This window comes from Protobothrops mucrosquamatus, unplaced genomic scaffold (assembly GCF_001527695.2).
Source record: "Protobothrops mucrosquamatus isolate PMUCROS unplaced genomic scaffold, P.Mucros_1.0 scaffold2720, whole genome shotgun sequence".
NCBI lineage: Eukaryota > Metazoa > Chordata > Lepidosauria > Squamata > Viperidae > Protobothrops > Protobothrops mucrosquamatus.
This window is the reverse complement of record NW_015388763.1, coordinates 125,845-141,711: the sequence shown is the minus strand read 5'-3', so window position 1 is coordinate 141,711 and position 15,867 is coordinate 125,845. Positions and strand designations below refer to the sequence as shown.

The window sequence follows — 15,867 nt, the reverse complement described above, 5'->3', positions numbered from 1 at the left end:
TAATCCACTTCAATGGCTGGCTGGGTTTTGGCTTGTCCTCCCCTTTCATTTTCAGCAAGTTAGTAATGGGGAGCACAATCTGTGCAAAAGAGGGGATGACTTGTCGATAGAAGTTAGTGAAGCCCAGGAAACTTTGCAGCTGCTTCAGGGTGCATGGCAGTGCCCACTCCAGTACAGCTCGCACTTTATCTGGGTCCATTTCCACCCCTTTGTGGGAGATACGGTAGCCCAAATAATCGATCTTTTCTTTATGGAACTCGCATTTTGAAAGCTTGGTGTAGAGCTTGGCTTCATGGAGCTTATTCAGAACTGCTCCAACTAATTTGACATGCTCAGCTTTCGTTTTGGTGTAGATTAAGATGTCATCCAAATACACCAAAACCCCTTTATACAGGTGCTCATGGAGGACCTCGTTAACCAGCAATGTTACTCCACAACGTCTCCTTTATTAAAATACAGAAGGAAGGAAGAACAATGTGAAACAAATTGCATCATTCTTTGCAGACAACTTTGCAGACAAAGTTGAATGGTTCTGTTTCTACTTAAATTCCACAGCTGTGCAGGAGATAGAGATATGTTTTAGTAACCACTTTTCCCATTCCCTTTGTTTCTTTTCAGCTTATAAATCTTGAGGATGTGGACCTCTTGAGGATTTGAATGATGAGAACCACAACTAACAAAATACTTGATTGTCAAATTTAATTGGTCAGGGTGGGACTGCTCCATGGTTAAGGGTAGTGATCAATACATTCTTGAGGGAAAAATGTGGTCCCAATATCTAAATAACTGTATTAAAGAAACTGTATTTCAGATCAAGTAGCCTGGAAAAGATTATCAAGAAGGCACAACCTTTCAGTTTCAGATACATTCAAATGAAATTGGTTTTATGGATCCATTTTATTCAGGCTTTCTATAGAATATGGTTATCCAGATAGTTTTGCTGGAGTGCTACTACTTTATCTAGGCACTGATCTTTGATGTTACATTGGATAATTCTTGTCTTCCATTTGAGGCTTTGGAATGGGGAATCATTGGTATTCTAATTATATCTAGAACTGTTGCTCATTACCAAGGAAGTGATCAGTTTAATAATAATCTGAAAAAAAAGCTGGAACAAGGTAAAATAAAATGCAAGCAAGATAGTGGTACTATTAGCCAATAGGAAATTGAAATTCAGAATTTCAGTTCCTTCTAGTTTGGACAAGGCTGTCTTCTGCTTGAAAGATCAGTCTGGAGATGTTGCTTCAACCTTACTAGTTACTAGATTTATAGATAGCAGCTACGCGCAGGCATATTTTAACCCATTTATATCTGATGTTACAACCTGTTTTGCTTAGTATAATGCTTTGAACTTGGGGCTAACATATTTGAAATTAGTGCAAAATACAGTAGTTAGCATGCAAAAAGATGCAAGGAAACGGATGGTATATGGCCCTTCTTGAAGATCTGTATTGATTTCCTGTTGGTTAGCTTGTATAATTTCATGTATTGATATTGATATAGGTTACAGGTATAAATAATGCAAGGCATACAGTCAGTGGTGGGATTCAAATACCTGAACAACCAGTTCTATTGTGTGATGCAGGCCTGGGCCTCTGATGCCTAGAATGGACTTCCGGAAGTGGCATCATGCACTTCCAGTGAGCGGTTCTAGGCCTGGGAGGTCTCTGAGGCCTAGACAATTTCCAGAAGCCATCCGGTTCTCCGAATTCAGGTAAATTTAACTACTGGTTCTCCCGAATCGGTGCGAACTGGCTGAATCCCACCACTGCATACAGTAAATATTCCAGACTTCTTTGTCTCTGGGATGTTACTGTACATAACAAGCCCCAAACTATATAATTCCTAGGACTAATATTCCTGGTAAGAACTGAGAAAGCCAGGAAAATGATATGACTGCCAGCCACAGAGAGTTTTTCAGTCATTTCAATATTTTCAGAAGCAACTGAGTTATAAACCTTGTCTATAGGGCTATTGTGCTATCAGGGAAAAGGAAAGAAAAGAAGGAGGTGCAGTGATACTCCATAGGGCAGCATTTTGACAGCCCAGGGCCAAACCGATTAAGACTTAGACAGACCAAGCATGAGCAAGTCAGCTTGCTTTAGGGACTTTCCATTTCAAATTTTGGACTAGTTGACATCCTGAGCTTGACAGCTGAAATGACCTTGCTTTATAAAATGTTTCCTATGTTCATTTTTCATGACTGTGTGATTCTTGACAGACTTCAGGAATGCAATATGAGTCTTATTCTGTTTATATTTGTTGAAGGAGCAGCATATTTATATGCATCGTCAAGAGGCAGCAAGACTTCTACCTATTTTGTAAAAACAATCAAATTGGATCCCTAAAATTGTGACAATGTGACACAGCTGTTTTTATTTCAGTTCCTACAAGACTTATTACTGTTGCAGAAGATTCTAGGAATTTATCACAAGCAACATTTTTGGAAGTATTATGTGTTCTATTAGCACATAATATATTAATATAAAGACATTATACATAATACGTTAATAGTATTGCTTCGGGTGTGTCTGAATAGAAATACAGAGGCATGCAGGTGTACGTATATCTTGCTAGATATTTCACTGAGATTTACAGTATGTATGTATGCATGCATGCATGCATGCATGCATGCATATATAAGGAAATGTATGCCCTTTTGACTCCTTGACATATCTTTGTAGTGTTCCTGGCAAACGTTTTGGAGGTTTTGGAAGTCACTGCCTCCAAGTGTAAGATAAAGATCTGAGGTTGCTCCTTTTTATTTTTAAAATGAGTGTTCATGATAGCATTGATGCAGGGGAGGGAGCTTCTTTTCTCAAAGAGTTTCTAACTTAATACTAAATCAGACCATATGGGCATTTCTACAAGAATTAGAGAGTGTCTGTTGTGCACTCTGAACACAAGCATCCCACTTTCTCTTTGGTAATGTTTGCCCATTTGGTCACAGATGTAACTGCTGCCAATGGGGAAGAATTTTCTTTGGCATATTTACGGTGGGGTGTGTGTGTGTGTGTGTGTGTGTGTGTGTGTGTGTGTGTAAAAGAGAGGTAGGGAGAAAGACGAAAGCAAAACTGACATTCTCCATCCTTAGGAGTATGGGTTTTCTTTTTCTTTTTCCAGGACATTCAGTCAAAACGGAAAATAGAGGGGAGACAGTTGAGTATCCTGCTTCGGGCTTCCATCACACACATTTAGACAGAGTTGCCTTGAAGATGATCAGTTTTACTTCAAGGCTGAAGAGTTAACAGGAAACAAAGAATGTAAACAAAAGCAGAGGCTTGCCTGCAGAGTTGCTTTGAAATAGAGCATAATTATAGGTGGGTTGTGGGTTTTTTTTCAGAACACAAAAACAAGGTTCTTAGTCTCCTCCATTCTTCATTAAACATTATTTTGTCATTGCCAGAGAGAGAAAAAATCTACCATTATAGATTTTTCTTTCAGTAAGGCAATAATAATCATAAGCCATGATTTCACATTTTTGTGAAGATAATAATAATATATTAAACTTGTATGCCACCTAACTCTCAGTTACTCAGGACAGCTCACAACAATCAAATAAATTACAATAATACTTATAAAACGTTTTTCAAAACTATGTTAAGCAAGTATCTGTGGAGATTCTCAATCATGCAGATCATGGTTGTCATAAAGGTGCTTTTTCCAAAAGGCAACTGGGCTTTCTTGTTGTTTTTTTTCTTTGAACACATTTTGCTTCTCATCCAAGAAGTTACTTCAGAACTGTAGAAGCTTCTTGGATGATAAGTGAAACATTTTCAAAGAAAAAAAAAACCCAGAAAGCCCAGTTGCCTTTTGGAAAAAGCACTTTTGAGACTATGTTAAGCGAGCACAATAAAGTGAGGGGTTTCAATTTTCCTTACCAAAGGGCTGAGTGAAGAATCAGGGCTTTGTGGTTTTTCTAAGAATAGCAAAGTAGAGACATCTACATCTCTGGGGACATTCCAGACAATAGGCACTGCTACAAAGAAGGCTCACTTCTGCAATCCTGAAAGATGACATTGTTCAATGAAAGGAACCCAGAACACGTTTTTAAGTAACCAGGTCTTATACCAGTGATGGCGAAACTTTTAGAGACCGAGTGCCCAAACTACAACCCAAAACCCACTTATTTATCACCGGGTGCCAGGTGGGAGTGGCCCATTGGGTGGGTGTGGCTGTGGTGGTCATAGCAAACTGGGTGGATGTGGCCAAGGTGGGCATGATCATCTCAATGTTGCTCTTGGGGAGGGACACCTGTGGGGGCTGGGCAGGGTTGGGGGAGATCCAGGGGGTCTCTGGCAGGTGGGGCTGTGGGCAGGATGCTCATCCTGCAGGGTGAGGCAAGACAAGGCGAAGCAGGGTGGGGGTGCCATTGTCACAGTGCAAGGTGAGGCAGGGGCTGGGGCGGCTGCTGCCTGACACCATCGGCCCCTGCACACAGAGGCCAGCGAGCGCATGGGTGCTGGGATGCATCCAGCCACTTGGGACCTCGGCAAGTTAGCGGGTGGCTGGTTGAAGAGGGACAGTTGCCATCTCTGGGGAATGGTGCGCATGCCCACAGAGAGGGCTCTGAGTGCCGCCTCTGGCTCGCGTGCCATAGGTTCGTCACCACTGTCTTATACCATGCAGGGTTTTATACATAACAACCAGCTTCTTCAATTGTACACAGAAGCAAACCAACAACCATTTCAGCTGCCTTGCCTTAAATGGGATTTTCATCATAATTCTTGAAATTGTGATTGCTATTGCTCTGATGAAAACTAGAATTTAAAATAGAATTGAGCAGACTTTCTAAATCTGATATCTGCCAGATATTTTTGGAAAGGCTTTAGTGGGGTAAGACATCTTCATACTTTATGCTGTGTTTGGAAAATGTATGAATATATTTTATATGTACTGATGTGGAGTTGCACTACTGAACTTATTTTGCCATTTTTTAAAAAACAATAGATAACTTTATTCCAAATATGAAATGTTATTTTGTCATTTATCTGTGAATTGAACAAATCTTCTCCTTTTCAATATCCCAAATTTTTCTATTGAATATCAACATTTGAGTAAGTCTCATTTTCTGGATATTACTAGCCTAAGTAACTATTATTAGGGTGTGTTGCTGTATACATGGGGACATGATAGCTCAGCTGTTAAAGATACTGAGCTTGCCAGCTGGTGACAGCAAGGGTTTGAGACCCAAGCATCATACAACAAGGTGAGCCCCTGTTATTTGCACTAGCTCCTACCCACTTAACAGTTTGAAAGCAGTTTGAGAGAGAGAGAGAGACAGAGAGAGAGACAGAGAGACAGAGAGAGAGAGAGAGAGAGAGAGAGAGAGAGAGAGAGAGAGAGAGAGAGAGAGAGAGAGAGAGAGAGAGAGAGAGAGAGAGAGAGAGAGAGAGAGAGATCACATACCAAGATGATTTACAAACCTCTGAAAAGTATATTACAGTGGAAAGGGGCCATATCTTTAATGGCACAAATGTCAGTAGGGCAATAGGGAGTTCTTTAGCTGGGCAATAAAGCATCAGATTGGCTGACATATTCAGTGACCTGTCTAACCAGATTTAAAGGGAGAATGAAAAAATATTACAAAAAGCCTTTTGGCATTTCTTCTGCAGTCTCTATTTTATTATTTTTTTCTTGGTTTGGGGACCACATACATTGCGATAGGCAAAGGCAACATTTTGATATAATTACACATTATATTGAAATTTTCATATTTGTTTTTGGAATAATAAACTGAGCAAAATGAGTCAGAAAGTGGCTTTCAGATTCTCATACAGCTTCTTTCCTAAATATTAAAAAAATAAAAATAATCAGAGTAAGGAGATTTATGTTTAGCCAATTACTTAGGAATAAATAGATCTGAAATACAATTATCCTCCATTCATGCACAACCATCCTCACTCCCATAAATATGCTTGGGACCTGAAAGTTAAGATGTCCTTCTAAAAATCTGTTATTTATGAAGTTAATCCTGAAGAATTGTATCAATTGCAATTGCACTGATATCCCTAGGTGTTAAATGGTATCTAATATATGAGAAGAAGTGAAGATACTTTACAATTTGCCTTTTATATTGCAAGGAATATATTTATTTGAAAGCAAACTATTTAAGAGCTACAATCATAAAACTCCTTAATCTATTATGATCAAATTCTATTTAAAAATCAGTCAGAAACAGTGGTGTGATTCAGCCAGTTCGCACCAGTTCGGCAGAACCGGTAGCTAATTTGTTGTTGCCCAGGCCCAGAATGGACTTCCGGAAGTGGCATCCACACAGAGAACCGGTTGTTCACATATTTGAATCCCACCACTGGTGAGAAAGGTGTTAAATACATTGATCTACTCCAATCTGTCTCACAAGAACAGTAGCGTGGCAACAATTAGCTTTGATCAAAGATGTTAATGTGATTAAGTGAAACAACTAAATAATATAATAATAATATAAAGTTGGAAGGGACCTTGAAGGTCATCTAGTCCAACCCCCTGCTCAGGCAGGAAACCCTATGCCATTTCAGACAAATGGCTGTCCAGTCTCTTCTTAAAAACTTCCAGTGTTGGAGCATTCATCGCTTCTGGAGGCAGGTTGTTCCACTAGTTAATTGTTCTAATTGTCAGGAAGTTTCTCCTTAGTTCTAGGTTGCTTCTCTCCTTGATTAGTTTCCATCCATTGCTTCTTGTCCTGCCTTCAGGTGCTTTGGAAAATAGCTTTACTTTGGAACACTGCTATTATGTCCCCCCTCGTCCTTCTCTTCATTAAACTAGACATACCCAATTCCAGCAACCATTCCTTTTATGTTTTAGCCTCCAGTCCCCTAATCATCTTTGTTGCTCTTCTCTGTACTCTTTCTAGAGTCTCAACATCTTTTTTACATCATGGTGACCAAAACTGGATGCAATATTCCAAGTGTGGCCTTACCAAGGCATTGTAAAGTGGCGTGATCTTGATTCTATCCCTCTGTTAATGCAGCCTAGCACTGTGTTGGCTTTTTTGGCAGCTGCAGCACACTGCTGGCTCATATTTAAGTGATTGTCCACTAGGACTCCAAGATTCCTCTCTCAGTTACTACTATTGAGCAAGGTACCACCTATACTATACCTGTGCATTTGGTTTTCTTGCCTAAAGGTAGAACCTTACTTTTTTCACTATTGAATTTCATTCTATTAGATAGCGCCCAGTTTTCAAGTCTGTCCAGATCCTCCTGTATCTTAAGCCTGTCTTCTGGAGTGTTGGCTATTCCTGCCAGTTTGGTGTCGTCTGCAAATTTGATGAGTTCCCCATCTATCCCCTCGTCCAAATCATTGATGAAGATATTGAAGAGCAGTGGGCCCAGCATAGAGCCCTGGGGCATCCCACTATACACTTCCCTCCATGTAGATGTGGTTCTGTTGAGGACCACACACTGAGTACAGCCGGCAGCCAGCTATGAATCTATCTGGTGGTGATGCTGTCTAACCCACATTTTTCTATCTTATCAAGTAGTAGGTTGTGACCTACTTTATCAAATGCCTTACTGAAGTGGAGCTCCCACATCTTTGTAGTGTCCCATCATTTCCTCCAGTGTGCTACTTTATGTTTTCACCAACATTTCTCTTTGTTTTGTATGGGATAAAAAGTCATTACAAGTAGTCCTAGTAGGGCAGAATTGAAATCTACAAGTCTTAAAGTTGCTGAGGTTGGAGAACCCTGTTCTAAAGTAATCTCCAATCCCGTATTGTAATTATCATAAGTTTTAATTCTGAGACTCCTCACTGTCTTCTGAACAGGTGGTCCCCTGCTTCATAACTGGGCCTGTACTGTGACATCATCTTCATTTGTGAATAATAACATTCATTACATACTGAATGTAGTCTATATATAAAGCTGGAGCTTGCAGTACGAATGGAGACCAGCCTTCCTTTTCATATTGTATCATCACAGATGGTACTCTACTTAGGAAAATGCCTGAATCATTAGCTAAATTGCCTTTAACAAAATGCAATTACATAACAGAAAAGTATTTGCCTCTCCTTCAGAATCCAGCAGGGATAAAAAGAGGCACAACGGAGCAAGAACAAGTTAAATGAGTCTTATTTTCTTTGTAGGTCATCAAAGAATTTTTTAACCTTGTTCTTTTCAATTCAAAGAAATTGCATGCTGATATGATTGCATGTGATAAGGAAAGTTGTAGCTGTGCTATTTTTTTTTTACAGGTTACATCAGGAGTCTTCAAACTTGGCCCTTTTATGACTTGTGAACTTCAACTCCCAGAATTCCTCAGCCAGGCACGCTGGCTGAGGAATTCTGGGATTTGAGGTCCACAAGTCATAAAAGGGCCAAGTTTGAAAACCCCTGGGTTACACAGTCTCCCTATTTTGATTCTCAGTCAAAATGAAAAGTAGCAAGCTGTTGATGTAGAAACAGTTATATGTTCTAAATCAGCATAATTTCTCTTTCTGAGCAATTAATGTAGCATCACTGTTGTCGTCTCAAAATATTGCTGTCTTATTATTATTATTATTATTATTATTATTATTATTATTATTATTATTAATTCGTTAAAACATGAACGTCAGTCAATTGAACATTCAAATTGGCTGGCGCTAATGGCTGACATGGGTTGCTACCAGCATCCTAGGTGTCAACCAGGTACCTCCTTAAAATATAAGGTGTTCCGAGTAGCGCAGTTTTTTGTAACATTGCTGGAGTTATTGCAGGAAGCTGCAGTTTCTTCATGTATTTTGCAAAGTTTTTGGACATAGTTCCCAGTGCCCGGATGACAATGGGTACCACTGTTATACGCTTCACCCATAATCGAGCAGTTTCGATGGCCAGGTCGTGATATTTTGTAATTTTTTCCAGTTCTTTTTCTTCGATTCTGGCATCTCCTGGTACAGTGATATCAATCAGCTGTACGCTTCGGTATTCTACAACTGCGATATCTGGCGTATTGTGTTCCAAATGGAGATCTATCTGTATTATTATTATTATTATTATTATTATTATTATTATTATTATTATTATTGTTGTTGTTGTTGTTGTTGTTGTTGTTGTTGTTGTTAATGTTGGAAGGGACCTTGGAGATCATCTAGTCCAACCCCCTGCTCAGGCAGGAAACCTATACCATTTCAGACAAATGACTATCCAGTCTCTTCTTTAAAACTTCCAGTGTTGGAGATTCACAGCTTCTGGAGACAGGTTGTTCCACTGATTAATTGTTCTAACTGTCAGGAAATTTCTTCTTCATTCTAGGTTGCTTCTCTTTAGTTAGTTTCCATCCGTTGCTTCTTGTCCTGCCTTCAGATGCTTTGGAGAATAGCTTGACTCCCTCTTCTATGTGGCAGCCCTGAAATATTGGAACACTGCTATCATGTCCCCACCTCGTCCTTCTCTTCATTAAACTAGACACACTCAATTCCAGCAACCATTCCTTATATGTTTCAGCCTTCAGTCCCCTGATCATCTTTGTTGCTTTTCTCTGTACTCTTTCTAGAGTCTCAACATCTTTTTTATATCATGGTGACCAAAACTGGATGCAATATTCCAAGTGTGGCCTTACCAAGGCATTGTAAAGTGGTATTAACACTTCACGTGATCTTGATTCTTTCCCTCTGTTAATGCAGCCTAGCACTGTGTTGGCTTTTTTGGCAGCTGCAGCACACTGCTGGCTCATATTTAAGTGAATGTCCACTAGGACTCCAAGATCCCTCTCACAGTTGCTACTATTGAGCAAGGTACCACCTATACTATACCTGTGCATTTGGTTTTCCTTGCCTAAATGTAGAACCTTACTTTTTTCACCATTGAATTTCATTTTGTTAGATAGCGCCCAATGATCAAGTCTGTCAAGATCCTTCTGTATCTTAAACCTATCTTCTGGAGTTTTGGCTACTCCTGCCAGCTTGGTGTTGTCTGCAAATTTGATGAGTTCCCCATCTATCTCCTTGTCCAAATAGTTGATGAAGATGTTGAAGAGCACTGGGCCCAGAACAGAGCCCTGTGGTACCCTACTACACACTTCCCTCCATATAGATGCTAATATAATAATTGCTAATAGTGATTGTACTACATTTTTTGTATGTGTGATATGCTTCCTGGAAGTTTTGAATTTGCTGTTGTGAATGACCACATTTACCATGAAAATGTCCTTGTTTTTATGTCGGCATAGTCTGTTTTCTTGAGTAGTAGGGCTTATGGTGCTTGGCAAAAAATTTAGAAAAGATGCTTTACAGTACATGAGGAAGCAAGAACTAGATCTTCTCCAGAGATCACAGTTTCCTTTTACAGCTGCTTCATGATCCCAACAAAAGGCATGCTCCAGATGCTCCTAAACCCCTATTCAGAACAAAGTCCAAAGTGCTGCATAACCCCATTTTCCAGTATAATCTTCACAGAAGTTTAAGAATTGAGCATTAATACTCAATGTGTAGAATAACATTTTATCCTTTCAGCTCACCTTGAAACAGTTCATCTAACAGCCACAAAATTTGCAAACAATAAGCTAACCCTCTACAGGTAATAAAGGAAAAATTATGTAGATTCTTGATGCTAAACACTACATTTTGCATTGGATTAGCATAAAATTACTGGCACAGGTGTTCTGTAATTGGGAGTCACTTGGAGAATTGACTCTGTTCAATGACCCTCTGCTGGATTGTTTGCCCAGTTGTGATGGAGGTAATGTGTTAATATTGTGGATTCTGTCATGTAAAATAATGCAGCACTGCTGTCTGGCGTCCCTGTCCTGACAGCATTTACAATGATAATTTTATTCTTCGTGAACTTCTGTCCATTATTTAACTGGATTTTTTTTTATAGAGAAACACTAGAGAACTTCATTTTTAAACAAATCGTTTTTTGATTGGGACTAACAGAAGGGCAGGTTTATCGCACTGGGAGAGGAGATTCAATTAACCTGAGTATTTATTTCTGACAATGGCTGGTTTTTCTAGTTCGGGTTCAATAGGCCAGGAGAGTTGGAGAATTATTTGAAATGCTGGTTGCATCTATGACTTCTGGCCCTATAAGAAGGCTCATGAAGTTGTCAAGTACAGAAACTTCCACCAAACCTCTAACAGAATTTACCACATGCAGCCTCTACTTCACTTTGAGGAGGTCTGCATTTTTTGTGTATGCCATCTTTACTTTTATAGAAATATATTAATTTTCATTGAAAGGTAAGGTGACAGTGAGACAAAAATAAATAAATAAAATTCTGTAAAACCGGTGAACTGCAAAATCAATGCAATAGCAGAGAACACATGTAGCCCAGGGTTGATCTGTAGAGTCTTTGATGTTGTCCAGGCTTGGTAGACCTTTGGTTAAGGTATTGCATTGTGCTTGATTGTCAATTTGGTTTTAATCTCTGCTTATCTGGGTGTTGACTGGTGGACACTATGTGTTCTGGTGTTTTGTTTTGTTTTTTGTTTCCTTGTTAGGTTTTTTTATTGCCTTTTTTGAATAGTGTATAAATATGATTTATCTCTAGGTGTCCATAGATGAATGATTTGTCTGAAAGCCAAGCTTCCAGAAATTCTCTAGGGTTTTAGGATTTATTTTGGTCTAAAATACTCAGATTCCCAATTGAAACTATGGTTAAATCTGTCCATGTATTGTAACATTAAGGAGATTTCATTGTGTCTTCTGATTGCTAGTTGATGTACATGAATGCACGCTATTATTTTTCTGCTTGCGTGTCTTACATAATGGCTGTTACAGTCCTTATACTATATATTGTAGATGACTGCTGGTTTTATTTTTCCCTTGGGCAACTGCAGGGGTGTTAAACTGCTGGCCCTTGGACCGGTTGCATCATATGAATACCGCACCCACCCCAGCTCCAGCAATGCAAAAAAAAAGTCGTGCTACGTCACGACATGTCGTGTGATGCGGCGAGTTTGACATCCATGGGCTACTGGGTCTTTTGGTTTACTTAAGATGTTTTGAAGGGCTTTAGATAATTTATGTGCTATCGTGATGCTGTGTGGTTATAGTAGTCTACTAGTAGTGTCTGAGATTTCAGCATGACAGCATTATCCTTTTCATTGCTTGCACTGGGGTGAATGATCAGATTTTTTAAAAAAATATTGCCTGGGTATTCATTTTGTTGGGGGATGTTGTATATGCAATCTGGTTTCACTTTTCTGATGTTTTGGATTGCTGCAGTGGATTTGTACCCAATCAATCAATCAATCAATCAATCAATCAATCAATCAATCAATCACAATAGAGCTGGAAGGGACCTTGGAGGTCTTCTAGTCCAGGAGACCCTATACCATTTCAGATAGATGGCTGTCCAGTCTTTTTTTTAAAAAAAAAACTTCCAGCGATGAAGCACCTACAACTTCTGAAGGCAAGCTGTTCCATTGGTTACCCATCTGCATGATGTTTTTATACAGCTCCTCTTGTGGTAGGTTGTGTTTTTATTTTGGAAATGGAACACTTAGTGTGGGTTGTTTTTCAATAGACTTGTATTTCTACAAACAAGGACAAGATAGCCTACCAAGAGACTATCAGAGTAAACAGTGTTTCTGCAACCACCTTTATTTCCAATTGTTAAATAAAATCTTAATTATTTGGAGTTCAGACTATAGCAGGTTTTCTTCAAATATTCAGGACTCCTTTTACAAGATGGTTCGAATTGCATTTAAAAAAAATCAACAGGCTCAATATCACTGCCCAACAAGTTCAATAAATGAGAATTGCATGGGACATAAAAAGTTTAAAAGTCTAACTCCTGGTTTCATGTACAGTATGCATTTTCCTATTCTTAACTTTCACATTGATATGATTATTTTAACGGTGACTTCTCATGTCAGCCATCATACTTTCTAAATCTCCCAGATTTTAAAAAGTGCATAATTGCATCTGTAATAACATCTAGGCCAGTAATGTCTTAGTATGTACTTACTATGCATACCACTTACAATGCATCTTGGTATGTTTTAGTACCTTTTAGTACCTCCTATTTGTTGGAAAGCAGAAAACAGTATAGCAGAGGTGGGGAACATGGTTGGCTCAGGAATTCTGGGTATTGAAGTCCACAAGTCATAAAAGAGTATCATTCCCCACCCCTGCAGTACAGCATGCTAATTAGGCTCCAGGTTAGAAAGATAGTTTGCATAGAATAGGTGAGCACATTTGGAATAAAAATAAGTTTGGTGTGTTTGTGACATACTGTACTTTATATTGTTGAATATTGTACTTTATAATATTTGAATAAAATGGCATACATTTTTTCTTTATTACTATCTTTGAACATTGATAAGTGTAAAAGGCACTTGAGAACTCTGAAGTTCATTACTTTGAAAAAGCCATTCATTGCTTCAAATTCAGTACCTCTAAATATGAATTATATTTGGACATTTTGTTTTGGAAATTAATTCTACTCAGACAATGTGAGAAGTTCCTTTCCTTTCCTTTCCTTTCCTTTCCTTTCCCTTTTGTGTTGATGATGCCAACTGAAGCTCATTATCTAGAATTAGATGTATGTTAGTACCAAGCCATTCAGAATGTGTCATGATATAATAGCATGCCTAAAGGAGATTGAAGGAAAACATACTGTGGTGAGATGTATACTAAAAATAACTCAGGGTAGTTATGAGTTCAGTTGTACTGAGAAAGCAGCTTGGATTTCAAACATTGGTGTCAATTAATGTTGCTGGATTGCTGTCCCACTGAGGGCTGGTTCCTCTTGTGTTTGGCATGCTAAAAGATGTGCTTGTGCTTGGCATGTTGGGGTACCATCACAAAACTAATATCATCTGGCAGGACTCAGGAATATATCTTCTCCAGTAGGGATCCTGTCTGTTAGAACTGCATTCCCCTTGAGATTTAGTTTGCCTGGTCCTGCCTGCCTTTGGAAAAACATTAAAGACCTGGCTTTAATTTTCTTCTTTCTTTCAGACATGGAATCTGAGGGATAATAACCTATTGGATGAGCTTTTTCTTGAAATAGATGTGTTTGTTATTTTGAATTACATTTTTATGTTTCATTTTAGTGTTTGTTTTTTATTGACTCATTACTATTTATTGGAGATACACCTCAGCCTGACCCATGTGCTGACTAGGGGAGCTATATATATCCATAAATGTTTGCTAATCAGCTCAGACCAGAAACTTCCCAGCATTAGTAGAGAAACCTGGGCCTGATTGCCATAATCCCTACAAACTACAATAGAGTCTGGGGCTATATTTCTCAATCTTGGCATCTTTAAGATGTGTCGACTTTAAATTCTGGCTGCGGAATTCTGGGAGTTGAAGTCCACACATTTTAAAGTTGCCAAGATTGAGAAACATTTTTCTGAGGAGAATGTGGTGATGCAATAACTTCCTGTGGTGCAAACAAAGACTGTTCTATTGTGCCTTCCCATGCCTCTTTTAGCTAATGGGATAACTGTATCTTGCATTTTCAAATGCAATAGCAAAATGTTGTGATATTATGCCCTGCTCTTCCATTCACTCACATCTTTTCTGCAGGTATGTCAATTAGTCAAGCATGAAATTGCTGCCATTTTAAAATAACTGATTATGACAGATTATGTGCCATTAAGTTGTTGGCAACAACATAAATAGATTTTCTCCATGGCAATCTATCCCTAACCTTCCAACAATGGTCCAACAGGTCTTCCAACAATGCACTCATCACACCACTGTAACTGGGACTTCAATATAGCATTCTGGTTTTTTTCTGATAAGTCAGAACCACTGTCCAGACTCTGTGTGTTCAACCCCCAATTCCTTCAATTAAATGGGCTTCAGGAAAAAAAGCTGGCACTGGTATTTTAACTCTCGTTTCAGGACAAGTGCTGCCTGCTCTGGGGAAACGTCTAGGGTGGCAAAACAAGAACAAAAATGTTGCCTTCTGCAGCAGGGTTTCTATCAATCAAGTATTTATCTTCCAGCTATATCAGTAACTAATAAGATGGTTTCCTTTGGCTCTTCTATCACTGGAGCTGCCATTGTCAACATTCAGTCTCATTGCTGCAGCCTCAGATGGAAACTGCTAACTGTTTTCACACTGATTGCAATAGAATAGAATAGAATAGAATAGAATAGAATAGAATAGAATAGAATAGAATAGAATAGAACCTTGGAGGTCTTCTAATCCAACCCCCTGCTTAGACAGGAAACCCTGTACCATTTCAGACAAATGGTTGTCCAATCTATTTTTAAAAACTTCCAGTGTTGGAGCATTCGCAACTTCTGGAGGAAAGTTTTTCTAACTGTCAGGAATTTCTTCTTAGTTCTAGGTTGCTTCTCTCCTTGATTAGTTTCCATCCATTGCTTCTTGTCCTGCCCTTAGGTGCTTTGGAGAATAGCTTTGGAGGTGCTTTGGAGAATCTTTCACGATTTAAAGAATTTTGGTACCAATCCTCCTCCTTTATTTTCTCCTTGGCAGCATTTTCACATAAGTAAGCAAACTTTTTAATTTTTTTTGTTGGGCTTGTGTTAAACAGTTACCCCTTGTCCCAGCAACATGGCCCTTCTATTGTTCTTCAGCTGTGGTGACTCTGAAGCACCACGGTCCCTTTGCATGGCCTCAGGAGTTTTTGCAGTTGTTCACTTTTCTACTTGCCTTTATCATAATAAATATGATTGTGATTAGAGGATTTGAGGGTGGAGGCTGGTTTCTCTAATCTTTGTGGATCAGGTGGAAAAATGACAGGTTGGTTCTGGCAGTACTTGCGATGTCTACAGCAATTTCTCTTGCAGGCATGTGGCCAATTGGCAGGATGACTCTGAGTGTTTGTAGAATGTTAAAGGCATAGGGAACGTGCTTGTGGAGCAGTCTCCTAATGGTGAGCAGTGGTGCACATGAGATTATTCCCTGATCAATATGTCTCAAAGATAAACATTTGCTGATGAGAGGCTAAAGCCTGCTGAAA

The 15,867-nt window shown here is 39.0% G+C and overlaps 1 protein-coding gene across 1 annotated transcript in view; it reads left to right on the top strand.

The window, feature by feature from the left end:
- The window catches only part of LUZP2 (leucine zipper protein 2), a 69,550-nt gene that overhangs the window by 21,857 nt on the left and 31,826 nt on the right, over positions 1-15,867 (top strand). The gene's annotated exons all lie outside the window — the stretch shown is intronic.